Below are 16,148 nucleotides of genomic sequence, written 5' to 3'. Positions count from 1 at the left end.
GAGTATGTATATGGCTGTTCACTATGTTGCATTGCATTGACTTGCACACTTGACATACAGTCATAGAGATGCATTTTTCTCATGCTATACAATATTGCATCATTCATGACATCACATGCACAGTGACATGTAGGCATAGAGATGTACTTTTCCTTATGCCATTTGATAATGAAACACTTACCTGTTGAACAACTTTGGAAGAAAAAATCACGATTTTGCAAACTTACTCATATTTTAGTGCTTTCGGTAAAGGATTTGGATTTTCACTGATATACTTGAAAAGCATGCCTATTTTTTTTGAATTGTGGACGAGCTAAACATTATATTTCTGAGTTATTTCTTGTACCACTTTTTATTATATTATTATGAGCCGTTGTTGGCGATTATTGTTGGGCTTTGACTTGTGAACCCGCTCGTCACTACATTCAACCTAAGGTTAGGTTTGTTACTTATTGAGTACATGGGGTTAGTTTTACTCATACTACACTTCTACACCTTGCGTGCAGGTGTTGGATGTCGATGATGATGCGATCGACGGGAGCAGGATTTGAAGACGTACTTGAGTTTCAGTTGTAGCTGCCTCTTGTTCATGGTAACCTTAGATTTATAAAAATTTATTTATGTATATTTCGAACAGAGGATGTATTTATTTCATACCAGCTTTATAAATTATAATCTTAGAATCTCATGATTTGTACTACCAGTCCTTGGGAATTCTTGAATAAAAGCAATTTTATTATCCTTTATTTTCTTAATAAATCTCATCTAAATTGGATAGTTATTAATTGGCTTACCTGACGGATTGGGTTAGGTGCCATCCCGACCAGGTGGATTTTGGGTCGTGACAGAATGGTTCTTTTCCCATCAAAATTTATTATTCGAGATGCATGTATGTATATAAATATTGAATGCAATCTGAATTTTATTATTCAGTGTTTTGACTTATTATGATCTATTTAATATTTTATCTCAACACCACAATGATTTTATGCAATTTGTCGTATTACTTGTTAAACTTTTCTTTTGATAGTGATATGACATTAATTTAAAGGATGCAATATATGTACCTTTTGTTATAAGGAATTTAATTTCGATTTTTGGGCAAAATAAGAGATGGATATTTATTTTATTTTTCGAATAACTCTTGAGTTATTGAGATTGATAAACATTTTATATCTTGCGGTACATGAATGCATGACCTCGTTATTGTATATTAATATCTCTCATGAACAGAACAATATTAGTCTACCTAATAAGAGAATATGTTCTTCAAAATTGAGTAAAACTTATCTGTGCACTTTTGTCTAAGTCATACTAATCGGGATAGGATTTCAAGTTGGTCAAGAATGGACCTTAAGGTTCATTGAAAGTAGAGGCACTACCAACTTGTGGATCATGTCTGGAAGAAAATTGACTAAAAGATATTTTCCTTCAAAAGGAAATAAAGTTGGTGATAAGTTAGAATGAATCCCTTCTGATTTGTATGGTTCAATGAACATACTGGTGAGTATTTTTGTGACGTTCATAAATGTTACTCAAAATATTAATATATTTATTTGATGCACCGTAAGTCTGAATGATTTGAGTAATTCAAGATTTTTAAGACTTTAAACGGAGAAGCACCAAGGAAATATATTAAGTTACTGCAATATGATTGTAGTGGCGAGCACCTCTCTAAAGAGTTATTTTGTTACTTATCAGAATAAGGGATTACATCTCAATTGTCTACACTGTAAACTCCATAATAGAGTGGCGTGGTAGAAAGAAGAAATAAGTCTCTTTTGGACATGGATAGATTAATAAAGTGTTATTCAGATTTGCCTTATTCGTTTTTGGAATATTTCCTAGAAACTACAAATTACATTCTGAATTTAGTTTTTTCTAAATTAGTACCTGTGACATCTATAGAACTGTGGACTGAATGTAAGCTCAGTCTGCGGCATGTTCATATATATATATATATATATATATATATATATATATATATATATATATATATATATATATATATATATATATTGGATTGTCTAGCATATGTGATGAAAGGGAAAGCGGATATGTAAGTTGGAATTAATAATGGATAGCTGCATGTTTATTGAATATTCAAGAAAATGAATGGAGGTTTATTTTATTGTCCTAAAGAAAATAAGGCAATTGTTAAACAAATGCATTTTTCTAGATAAAGACTGTTTAATAAACCATATTCCTAGAAGTAAACTATTTTTACAGGAACTAGGCAAAGAAATAACTAGATGTTCAAGAACATCAAAACCCAAACGTCGGAATTGACGTTCCATTGCATTTAAGTAGTGGGAGAATGTTGATAGACTGAATATGCCTTTATCGAGTGGGAGTGATGTTTGAACACCGAACACTATAGTAAGAAGTCGCTACTATTTTAATACCGTAAGGTAATAAAGGTAATATTAGTATTACTTCGTCGTAGTGGGAGAATACCAAGGAAATCATAGTTCGGTGTACACTCTTGGGATAGTTTCGGTAACAGGATCCCTAGAGAGTTTAATACCAAACTATATAGTAACGACAAAGAACTATTGGACAAAGATTGCATCAGAATATAACTTGGCAAGATTCTTTCACAAAACCTTATTTGGTGAAGACTTTTAATAGTCATGTAAAAAGAATGCCTGAGAAAGTTGTAGATGCATGGTTATGAGTCTAAGTGGGGGTTGTTGGGGCATATACTATTAACCATGCATTTGTATATAGTATATTCTAACAATTGTCATGGTTAAAAGTCTAAGTGGGAGATTGTTGGGATATATACTATTAACGATGAGTTTGGTTTAGATATAGTATTTATTATGAAATAATTATTTATTCAGTTTTAATAAAGTTTTAAATAGATCATATAGTAGTCTGTGTCCTTTGATTATATAGTAGATGATCTAGTGTATAGGTTTAGCTTATACACGGAAGATTAAATCATCAGATCTTATAAGTATAAAGATTGAGTTCACAATCTAATGATAGAATTGGACAAACTATCATGGATGATTATAGCACAAGATTAAATATAATTTATCTTGATTATGGGAACGGTTTAATTCCAATTTCTTGTACTAGTACATTTTGTATGTATTGAACAGACCAAGTAGAGATAAGTATTTTATACTGACTTAATAAAATAAACTCTCTAGCCATTAAATGTACTTATACTCTTAATCTTGATATAATTATTATTAGTTGTGTATATTAATATTGTTTTGATTTATTAAAAGGCGAGATCATTTCGTGGGTCAATATGCCTGGTAAATTGAATAATAATAATGTACATTGGCGAAGTAATAGTTAGTTGATGAAATCCATGTCTCGGTTTAGAGATTGATGATATACCTTTATGAAAGCTTATAAGTTTTCATGTGTAAACCCGGCCGGTGGATTTTGTATCTGATACATGAAAAAAGTTAAGCGAAAGTCTAAAGGAAATAATTAATAAATTAAATTGTCAGTAATTTAATTTAATTAATTAGTATCTGAATCTTAACATGTAGGGTTAAATAAGATTTAATGGATGAATTTCAAAATTGAATAAGGAGTGCAATTACGAATTTGTAGTGGAATAATTCGCACCTAATTATGGTGAGTATTAATTTCGAAAATTAGAAATTAATTTCATAATTGGAAGCCTTGTTAATTAAATTCGGTGGTCCCTATTGTGCTTAAATAATAGGAAATAAAGGAATTCTTTTTCTGGTGGAAAGAAAAACCTAACCGGTTTTGAAAAAGTGTTTTAACCCTTAAAACTTGTGTTATAAATACATAAAGTTTTCCACCTAGATGGAGAGAACAAGGTGGCCGAAAATTTTAGCCTATTTTCCTAGAAAATTTTGCCCACACGAAATTATTATTTTACGGATATTATTTGAGTAACACGGTAGAAGACCGTGGAACGTTCGGAGATCGTGATCGTGCAGGTGGTGGAGATTTTATTGAGTTGCTGTGGAATTGGAGGCTCACGTGATAGAGGAGCCTTGTTCACGCTTCAAGAGGTTATCCGTGAAATCCCGTTTATACTATTTGTCTAGATTACATGTGATTTTGATACTGGGATTGCTTTCGCTGCTTATAATAATCCATCATCAGCAGCATGCTTTTCTGTTGTCCAAGTTGGGAATGAAAAATATTTTTCATTCTCAACTTGAGGGGGAGTTCAGAGCTATAAAATGTAGTTGAGGCATTTTGTACATTGTGTTATTTAATATGTACTCTTCTAGATACATATATCAGTTGGCTAGTTAGGACAACTTTGTATATATTAGACACAATTTGTACATTGTAGACATAAGAAAAGAAATATAAATTACAATTTCTCTCTCTACGATCTTTTGTCATTCACTCTATAGTTCCTCTCTTCTTCTCACTAGACCTTGCCTCCATTTCCATGGAAGATCTAGGTTAGTTTTGACACAATACTAAGAGTCGTAAAGGTTGAACTCATAAAGTTTAAATCCTGGATTCGCCTCGGGGAAAAGGGAAGCCATGGCTGAGACTAGATTCATCCAATCCCACCACCATGTTGCCAACTTTGAAGGAAAGCCCCATAAGTTTTACGCATGACGTTAGATTTGGACCAAAATTCCCTTAATATTACATACTTGGAGGATGTTTAATGTTAAGTGGAGTAGTTGAGGGATGGGATTAATTTTACCTCTAAACTTAGAGGAGCCTTGTGATTATTTTTTCCTGTATCTCACATACGGGATGCTGCAAATTAAGATCCAGTTAGGCAGTGAGATGCCTTACTTGTCTTGCGCTAAATAAGACCGCCACTAAAGTCAAAATAATATAGTACAACAGTGAAAGTGAATTTTAAACTTCGTTGCTCGCTTCTTACACCTCGTTCTTCAAATTATATATCTCTGCTCAACATGAAGATAAGAGTCTTGTCTCCTTAATTAAAAACCAGAGAAACATAGAAGCGCAGCTACCAAAATGTCTGCTCCTACGAACCTTGTATGTCGACCTTTACAAGTTTCCCAACGTCAATTTCCCAGACTCAATAGATTTTCCAATTTCAAATTGGATTTCTCATCACTCAATAGCCTGGTTAGTCAACCTTTGACATGCTCATGTTTATGTAACGACCCAACCGGTCGTTTTGTCTTCTAGAACCCTGTTAGCCTAAATAAGACTCCTCTTATATGATTTTACTGTTTTATGACTTGCGAGGATGGTTAGTTCAGGAATTTGAAGGGTTTGGGTTGAAAACGGAACACTTGGTTCCTTAGTTTGGCTTTAAAAGGGTAAGTTTGACTTCATTCAATGTTTTGAGTAAACGACTCCGGAATCGAGATTTGACGGTTCCAATAGGTTCGTATGATGATTTTGGACTTTGGCGTATGCTCGAATCGAGTTTTGGACAACCCGGGAGCATTTTGGCGCTTAATAGTGAAAGTTAGCTATTTGAAGGTTTAAAGTTCTTCAAATTTGATTTGGACTAGGTTTTGGAGTAATCGATGCCCCTTTGGAATTTCGAGTCTAGGAATAGTTCTGTATGGTGATTTAATATTTGTATGCAAAATTTGGTGTCATTCCGAGTAGTTTAAGTACGTTTAGGAGCGTTCGGAGTAAGTTTGAAGAACTTGAAAATTCTTAAGTTGAATCAATTTGGTTTGGGGTATGATTCTTAGTTTTGATGTTGTTTAAAGCGTTCCGAGGGATCGAGCGAATCCATTTCATGATTTCAAACTTGTTTGTATGTTCGGGCGGGGCCCGGAGGCCTCGGGTGTTAATCGGACGAGGCTCGGACCAAGTTTGGATTTAGGAGCAATGGCTGAAGCTTCCAGCTTCTGGTGTAACCGCACCTGCGCATGGACAGCCGCAAGTGCGAGCTCGCAGAAGCGATCCACAAGTCGCAGAAGCAGCCCAGAGGGGGGCTGCTAGTGACCGTAGAAGCGGGAAAGTGGACCGCACCTGCAAATGCGCAGGTGCGAAGAAGGCATCGCAGGAGCGGACGAAAGTTGCAGGTGCGACGCACACACCGCAGAAGTGATCTAACAGAAGCGAGCCGCTGGTCACAGAAGCAAAGGAGCCGGCTAAGGGGAAGGACCGCATCTGCGAGGCCCTTTCCGCAGATGCAGTTGTCGAGCCATAGAAGCGAAAAATTGCTGGGCTGAATGTCTTAAAACGTGGCTCAGCTATTTTTGAGCACATTTTCTCCTTTCTTGGACGATTTTGAAGCTTCTTAAGAGAAGTATTCACCTAGCAACTTGGAGGTAAGTTAATTCTACCTATTGTGAGTTAAATACATAGATTAGGGGTAGATTATAACATTTAAACTGTGAAAATCAAGGGTTTAGATGAAAAATCTAGGTTTTGATAAAAATGAGATTTTAACCACGAAAATGGTTATGGAATGGGATGAAAATTGTATAATTGAGTTCTTAAGGTTATGGGTGACGATTTTCTCTGAAAATTTCTGAAATTCGGACACGTTGACCCGGGGTAAATTTTAGAAATTTTTTCGATTTGGGTTGGGTAATAAATCTAATAACTTAATTTCGAATTGTAGAGTAAGTATTGATTAAATTATATAACATTTGGTTAGTTTCGGATTTTTCAGCACCAATTGAGGCTTTAACGCAAAACTGTGACCGGGAAGTGAGTTTCGGGACGAGGTAAGTCTTTTGTCTAACCTTGTAAGAGAGAATTTACCCCATAGGTGATTTAAATTAAATGATGCTACAATTTGTGGGAGGCTACGTACGTACGTACGAGGTGATGAGAGTCAGTGCGTAGATACTAATTATGCTTATGTCCGGGTAGGTTTAGAACCCAATGCATGAACTAGTTGGAATTTTTGCACCATACTTGTTAATTTAAAATGCCTAAATTATATTGGAATTTGTTAGAAAAATTGTGAAAGATCGCTAATGAAATACGTATTGTTTTAGTATAAATCCTTAATAATGTTTAAGTCAAATACTTATAAAGTATCCTTCTCTTCTTGTGGAGCGGGCCGAATGCCTCGGCAGTAGATAGATGCATCTATGGTTCGTGACACTCGACCCTCGGCAGTGTACACATTATTCCGGATCGAGCAGTACGAGCTCAGCATAAATCATGCTTAATAATAATACTTGGTGTCTGGATATTTTGTTGTGGCTCGTAAGATTACAGCCTTTAAAAAGGAATAACTTATTTGGAAATTATATAATTGTGAAAGAATTATTTGCTCCTGCTTGTTGAGAAGATTTGAATTTATTTATACATCTAATAATTATATTAAGATTTTGTCAGAATAATTATTGATCCATAGTGAGTGTCGAAGTCGACCTCTCGTCACTACTTCTTTGAGATTAGACTTGATACTTATTGGGTACACGTTGTTTACGTACTCATGCTACACTTGATGCACTTTTTATGCAGGTTCTGAGACAGGTGCATCAGGAGGTCCTACCAGTGTGCATCCCCGAAATCTCGAGGCCTAGTGGTGAGTTGTTTTTCCTGAGCCGTTCCGCAGTACCTAGTGTCTCTCTTCGTATTCGTATTCTATCTATTTTACGTTCAGACGGTATTTAGAATTTTTGTATAATCTACTAGATGCTCATACACTTGTGACATCACGTCTTGGCACACACACTAGTAGAATTGTGGTATTGAATTATTACTTTGGTTTTATTCTTTTATTTTCTTGAATCTTGCAAATAAGGAAAGTTTAATTGCTCGAAAACTCATTAAAAGAGAAATAATATTTCTAATTCACTAGTTGGCTTGCCTAGCGATGATGTTGGGCGTCATTACGACCTATAGATGAAATTAGGTCGTGACAGTTTATGTATCATTCGTTTGACATTTTATAAAGATTTCGCCAATTTCTGTCCAATTTTCCATAAAAGAGAGAGGATGTCTGAATTTTCTATGTGCAACTGTGTGCTAGAATGGTTGTCATATATATATATATATATATATATATATATATATATATATATATATATATATATATATGTATAAATAATAAAAGATAAAATCAAAAAAGAGGAATTGTTGGAGCGGAAAGCTAATTTGCTAGAGGAATAACTTGCTAATCTATTGGCTGTACGGGAATAATTACGGTGAAAAATTTATATATTATGTAAAACTTGATTTAATAGCTAACACCAAGCTCCACGTTTACTTTACAGATTGTTTGTTGTAATTTTTCATTTTTTATGTCCTTGTTTAGTTGGAACTGATAAAGTCTTGCATTGGCAGAAATCCTGTTATTCATTTTCACTGCATGTCCCTGGTTCTCAAAAGAGAGCTAGTTATACTGATTTCTAAAGTCCATCATACAATTTAATTTAATTAATCCACACATTGTTCTGAAGATACATAATGAAATGTTTGAATTTCCATCTGCGAGTGCTCCGGTTAAACTCATTTTTTCATGTTATCTTCCTCTCTGTTTCGGTTTAAACAAAAAATATTAGCTTCCACAAGTATTGTAATTTTGTTGTATAACTATTTATCAAAATTGAAAAGTTTGAATAGTGCTATTTCTATTCAACACCCTTCTTCTTTTTTTTTTTTTCAATCTGATTAGTTGAGGAAATACTCCCTCACAATATCATGTTGGTCCAGCAGACCTAAATGTTTTGCGACTTGCGTTGTACATTATTTGATCAAATTTCTTAGCAAAGTGGCTGTCTAGCTATATATGTCCAGCTCTTAAATTGTTGCTTTGAATTCTTGGTGTTGTTATGATTTCTTATGATTAGTAGTCCTAAAGTACAGAGTAGGGATGGCAAACAGGGTTGTGCGGGCGTGGGGCGGTGCGGTTTTAAACTTACGCGGGGCGGGATGGGTTTAAGCTTCCGCGGTGTGGGGCAGGTTCAAGAATGTTTTAAAAATTGCGGGGCGGTTGTGGGGCAGTTGCCGCGGGCATTGCGGGTTAAGACTTTCTCATGATTATAAGAATATCGATGCCAGCTCAGTTTTAAAAAGATATATTTAATACAGATTAATATAATTAACTCTATAATTAAACTACTATTTTTATGGAGTACTAATATCCATACACGCGCGCGATGCGCGGATCGTATCAAAGAATATAAATTGTGATCAGATTTATTTGAACATATTGAATTGTATTGTTTTAATAAATTTCCACGATCATTTATCAATAATCAATAAAAAAATTGTGTTATTTACTTCATCTTATTTTAAAAATTAAAGTATAACATCACCATTATTTCTATCTCCTGCTTTGTGCATTTTTCCTATTTATTTTATGGACGATTATTGTTTTCAGTTAGTTACCTATAATTTAAATAATATCATATTTTAAATCTAATTGAGACTTTGAATTCTATAATAATGAGATAACAATCCTAGTTCTTTGGACAAAACCCTCGGTGAAATACGAAATTGAATTGATCCATGCTTAATGTTAAAATTTTTGGTAACCAACTCTATGAAGAAATCATAAAGTGAAAGCTAATCAGTTGTGGCAAAAAGAATAATTAAACCAATTCATACACCATCACATTTGTTTTCCTCCGTAAGTTTATTAAGTAGATAAACTTTTTGAATTTGATGTATTTGATGAGCCATATGAAATGACACATAAATTACTTCAAAAACGTATAGTCATTACATGTTACCTTTCTGCACATGACAACTTGAAAATTACACAATGTACCTCTAATGTGAGGAACTTGAACACCTCTTTCTGATATAAATTGCATAATTTTAAACTCTAGGTCCTTGAAAGACCCATCTTTCACAAATCTTTACAAAAGTTAAACTTTCATATATAAAATAATAGAATTTAGGATGAACATATTCTAAAAGAAGCTAAACGAAAGACATCTAGGAAAAGATGAGAGTCTTGTTGAAGATCTGATCTCCATTCATACTCATAAAGGCTTTGTTTTTGCAGAGTCCGTTGGAGTTTCCTGAACCAAAAAATTATGAATGGATAGTATCTTTAACAAAGTAAAAGCCTAGACGATACACAAAGAAAGAAGAAAATATAAAAAATCATATCGAAACCACTCTAATTTTGTCATCTTTGCAAATTTCACGACACATCACTTCCATCATGAATTGCTAAAACTACTAACCCATAAGGACAAAACCTACAAAAAATATTTTCATTTTGTTCTTAAATTTGTTGGCTCGGGAAAGCAGTCATCTACTAGAACTCTTATTTCAAATTTAGAACTTCTATTAACAAGACGAACTTCAAAATTTTAAGACAGAAGAATTTCTCATTTCATGTTGAACGAATTCAACTGTAATCAAAATCTGTTTCTTTATCTATTTTCACCGCAAAATCTTCTCATCCATCTCTTTACCCCATCTCCTTAATTAATATATCCCGACAAAAACTTTGAAAAAGAATGAACTATTATTGGCGTTGAATTTTTAAACAAATCAAAGAAAAAAGAAAGAGAGTTTACCTTTGCATAAAAGCCACTAAAGTCAAAATAATATAGTCACTGTAACCACTCTGCATGTATACAATATAGTTCTGTACATTTCAAAGTATTTAAGATAAAACCCAATTAAAAAAGATTGTGTACGTTCTTCACGTGAGAAGGGCAGCCGAGATAACTTACTTGGTCGTAAGCATATCGCCAAGCAAGTGTTCAATCGGATTAAAAAAATACATATTGTATGAACTTTTATTCTATTATGGTTAATGCCGCCACTAAATTTGTTCAACTAATAGCAGAAAAATATAAAAGGAGAATGAAACCTTCTTGATGACCTTTGCATTTTCTGCATTTCAAAAGCTTCTTTTGCAAGCTAATGCATTATAAAGCCACCGACCCGGAATTCCCCACCAACGGGACCGTGATGGCGCCTAATATTTCACTTGCTAGGCAAGCCAACGTTAGAGAATTATTAAACCAATTCCTCATCTGCATTCAGTAATTAACAATAATTAACTAAGATAAAATATAATAAGTGCGGAATATCATAAAAACTGTATTAATTACTACCACCCTGATCTGGAGTCACAATTCACGAGCATTCTAGAATTTACTACAAGTAATAGTCTAAAAGAAATACAACTGTCTGAATGAAAGAAAACAGTATGACATAAAAGATAGACGGGGACTTCAAGGTCTGTGAACGCCGACAGATCTACCTTGAGTCTCCGGACAGCGGACCAGTAGCAAATCTCGATCAACCTGAGCCGGTATCAAAATCTGCACAGAAAGTGCAGAGTGCAGCATCAGTACAACCGACCCCATGTACTGGTAAGTGTCGAACCTAACCTCGGCGAAGTAGTGACGAGGATAAGACAAGACACCCACATATAACCTGAACAATTTAACAGTGTATATGCAAATAACAGAAATGAATAACTAAATAGAAAATGTCGGGAGGAGAACATACTGAGGGAACTACAAGATAAAGAACTACAATAGAGTGATCACCGGAGCAGTCAATATACCATGAATCAACATGAATAGTGAATACAGTAAGGAAAAATGCACGGTATCAACCTTCGTGCTTTTACTCTCAATCTCACCATAAAATAAATAGAAACGGCACGGCATCACCCTTCGTGCATTAACTCTCATATCATGGCATGGCATCACCCTTCGTGCATTAACACTCACAATATGGCACGGCATCACCCTTCGTGCATTATCACTCTCCCTTACCATAATGCAATACATAAATATCAACAGGGAGGTAGAATAACATATACAAATCTTACCTCAATATTTGGTTCCATAACATCAATCTCAACTTTGAAATAAAAACTTAATTATCACCAGAAAATCCGTAAACATGACAAGAACGATAAATTGAACAACACTAGTGTAACACATCGCAATTAGGCATAGGAATGAGACAATATAAGAAAAACTGAGAAACATGGAAAAACAGGTAAATTTGGCGGCGAATAAGTACTCGTCACCTCACATATATGCCGCTCACATGAATTTTACTTAGCAAGTAATCTAAGGTTCCTAATTCCCTCAAGTCAGGGTTAGACACAACACTTACCTCGCTCCGAAGGCCACTTAATTCTCAATCACAGCTTTTTCTTTCGAATTTACCTCCAAACCACTCGTATCCATTCAAAAATGACTCAATAATATCAAATATTGCTAAAGGAATCAATTATATTGCATAAATTAAATTTTCCAAATTTTCCTTCAAAAAGTCAAAAAAATGACCCTGGTCCCCCTTGGTCAAAACCCGAGGTTCGGACCAAAATCCTTTTACCCATTCATCCCCGAGCCCGAATATATAATTAGTTTTGGAATCACACCTCAAATTGAGGTCTAAATCTCCAAATTCCCGAAATTCCTAGTTTCTACCCTAACCCCTAATTCTACCATGAAAACTCTAGATTTTAGGTTGAAATTTTAAGAAATGTAATGGGTAATTGAAATAAAATGGTTTAGAATCACTTACCAACAATTTGGGGAAGAAATGACTCTTGAAAAATCGCCTTTCACCGTTTGATTTTTGAGAAAAATGAGTTTTTGGCTAAAATCCTGTTTTTGGTTTCTATTAAGTGCTAGGAGACAAGTGTTCATCACGTTCGCGAGAGCACTGTCGCGTTCGCGAAGAGTAATGGCTGCCAAGCCTTCGTGTTCACGAGAACCAGCTCGCGTTCGCGATGATTACTTCCCCTGACCTTCGCGTTCGCGAGACATGGCTCGCTTTTGCGATGAAGCAACGACCCCCCCCCCTCCCCCCAGGTCCCCACATGCTTCGCATTCGCGTTGAGCCAGTCGCGTTCGCGAAGGGTAAGTCCCCCATCACTTCACGTTCGTGAGCAGGCCTTCGTGTTCGCGAAGAAGAAAACTTTAGCTACCCAGTTTACTCTTCGCGTTCGCGAGAGTACCTTCGCGAACGCGAAGAAGGACATGCCAGAACACAGAGTCTGCAGAAAAACTAGGTTTCCAAAGTCCAAAACATCTCGTGGCCTATCCGAAACTCACCCGAGCCCTCGGGGCTCCAAACCAAACATGCACACAATTCTAAAAACATCATACAGACCTACTCGCGCGATCAAATCGCCAAAATAACACCTACAACTACGAATTTAGCACCAAATCAAATGAAATTCTCAAGAACACTTTAAAAAAAAAAATTCTCAACTGGACGTCTGAATCACGTCAAATCAACTCCGTTTCTCACCAAATTTCACAGACAGGTCTTAAATATCATAACAAACCTGTACCGGGCTCCGGAACCAAAATACGGACCGATACTAACAATGCCAAATATCAATCAATTCTTAAAAAGAATTAATTTCTAAACTTTTAATTTTCATCAAAAATTCATAACTTGAGCTAAGGACCTTCGAATTCGATTCTGGGCATACGCCTAGGTCCCATAATTCGATACGGATCCATCGGGACCTTCAAAATACAGATCCGGGCCCGTTTACCAAAAATGTTGACCGAAGTCACTAAAATCAACTTTTAAAGAAAAAATTCTTATTTTTATTAGTTTTAAACATAAAAGCTTTCCGGAAACCTACCCGAACTGCGCACGCAAATCGAGGAGGGTAAAATGAGATTTTTAATGCTTAAGAGCGCAGATTCGAGTTCTAAAACATAAGATGACCTTTTGGGTCATCACAATCTCCACCTCTAAAATAATCGTTCGTCCTCGAACGGACATAGAATAGTACCTGGGCTGGTGAACAAGTGTGGATATCTACTCCGTATATCGGACTCGGACTCCCAAGTAGCTGCCTCAATAGGCTGACCTCCCCACTGCACTCGAATTGAAGGGTAACTCTTTCATCTCAACTGGTGAACTTGCCGGGCTAGAATTGCCACCAGTTCCTCCTCGTAAGTCAAATCCTTGTCCAATTGGATGGAGCTGAAATCTAACACATGGGACGGATCGCCGTGATACTTTCGAAGCATGGACACATGGAATACCGGATAAACAACTGCTAAACTAGGTGGTAACGCAAACCTGTATGCCACCTCTCCCACTCTCTCCAGAATCTCAAAAGGTCCGATATACCTAGGGCTCAACTTGCCCTTCTTTCCGAACCTCATTACACCCTTTATAGGTGATACCCAAAGTAACACTCTTTCTCCGACCATAAATGCAATATCACGAACTCTTCGGTCAGCATAACTCTTCTGCCTGGACTGAGCTGTGCGAAGTCGATCCTGAATAATCTTAACCTTGTCCAAGGTATTTTGTACTAAATCTGTGCCCAACAACCAAGCCTCTCCCGGCTCCAACCACCCAACTAGCGACCGACATCGCCTACCATATAATGCCTCATAGGGAGCCATCTAAATGCTCGACTGGTAGCTATTATTGTTGGCGAACTCTGCTAGGGGCAAGAATTGATCCCACGATCCTCCAAAGTCTATAACACAAGCATGGATCATATCCTCCAAGATCTGAATAGTACGCTCGGACTGCCCGTCCGTCTGAGGATGGAATATTATGCTCAACTCAACCCACGTACCCAACTCACGCTAAACTGCCCTCCAAAAGTGTGAGGTAAACTGCGTACCTCGATCAGAAATGATAGACATAGGCACAACGTGAAGACGGATGATCTCACGAATATAAATCTCTGCTAACCCCTCCGAGGAATAGGTAACTGCCATAGGAATGAAGTGCGCTGACTTAGTCAGCCTGTCCACAATAACCCAAACTGCATCAAACTTCCTCTGAGTCCGTGGGAGTCCAACAACAAAATCCATAGTGATACGCTCTCACTTCCACTCAGGAATATCTAACCTCTGAAGTAAACCACCAGGTCTCTGATGCTCACACTTTACCTACTAGCAATTTAGGCACCGAGCTACATAGGCAACTATGTCCTTCTTCATTCGCCTCCACTAATAATATTATCTCAAATATTGATACATCTTGGTGACGTCCGGATGAATAGAATACCGGGAACTGTGGGACTCCTCAAGGATCAACTCACGAAGTCCATCCACATTAGGCACACAAATATGACCCTGCATTCTCAAAACTAGGTCATCTCCAACAGTAACCTGTTTGGCACCATTGTGCCGCACTGTGTCTCTAAGGAAAAGTAATGAGGATCGTCATCTTGCCGATCTCTGATGCATTCAAACAAAGAAGACCGAGTAACTGTACAAGCTAGAACATGGCTGGGCTCAGAAACATCTAACCTCATAAGCTGGTTAGCCAAGGCCTGAACATCCAATGCAAGCGATCTCTCACCAACTGGAATATATGCAAGGCTACCCATGCTGACTAACTTTCTACTCAAAGTATCGGCCACCACATTGGCCTTCCCATGATGATACAATATGGTGATATCATAGTCTTTCAATAGCTCCATCTACCTTCTCTCCCTCAAATTTAGTTCCTTCTTCTTTCACAAATACTGCAAGCTCCGATGATCAGTGAATACCTCACATGGCACGCCGTAAAGATAGTGCCTCCAAATCTTCAGTGCGTGAACAATGGCTGCCAGCTCTAGATCATGAATAGGGTAATCTTCTCGTGAACCTTCAGCTGCCGTAAAGCATATGCAATAACCTTGCCACCCTGCATCAATACCGCACCCAGACCAATACGAGATGCATCACAATATACTGTATAAGATCCTGAACCTGTGGGTAACACCAATATCAGTGCTGTGGTCAAAGCAGTCTTGAGCTTCTGAAAGTTCGCTTCACACTCGTCTGACCACCTGAACGGGGCACCCTTTTGGGTCAATCTGGTCAATGGGGCTGCTATGGATGAAAACTCCTCCACAAATCGACGGTAATAGCCAGCCAAACCCAGGAAACTATGGGTCTCTGTAGCTGATGTGGGTCTAGGCTAGTTCTAAATTGCCTCAATCTTCTTAGGATCGACCTGAATACCCTCTGCTGACACAACGTGACCCAAGAAAGTAACTGAACTCAACCAAAACTCGTATTTTGAGAAATTAGCATATAACTGGCTATCTTTCAGAGTCTGAAGAACGATCCGAAGGTGCTGCTTATGCTCCTCTCGACTATGGGAGTAGATCAAGATATCATCAATAAACACAACCACGAAGAAATCAAAGTAGGGTTTGAACACCCGGTTCATCAAATCCATGAATGATGTTGGGGCATTTGTCAGCCCAAATGACATCACTAGCAACTCATAATGCCCATACCGAGTCCGAAAAGCTGTCTTAGGAACATCGGATGCCCTAATCCTCAACTGATGGTAGC

At 36.9% G+C, this 16,148-nt stretch overlaps 1 pseudogene; it reads left to right on the top strand.

Annotated features, from left to right (window-relative positions):
* Window positions 1-4,956: 4,956 nt before the first annotated feature.
* Window positions 4,957-16,148, top strand: part of LOC142172163 (lipid phosphate phosphatase epsilon 1, chloroplastic-like) — a 70,053-nt pseudogene continuing 58,861 nt past the window's right edge.

This window comes from Nicotiana tabacum, chromosome 17 (assembly GCF_000715075.1).
Source record: "Nicotiana tabacum cultivar K326 chromosome 17, ASM71507v2, whole genome shotgun sequence".
Lineage (NCBI taxonomy): Eukaryota > Viridiplantae > Streptophyta > Magnoliopsida > Solanales > Solanaceae > Nicotiana > Nicotiana tabacum.
This window is presented reverse-complemented; position numbering and strand designations above follow the sequence as displayed.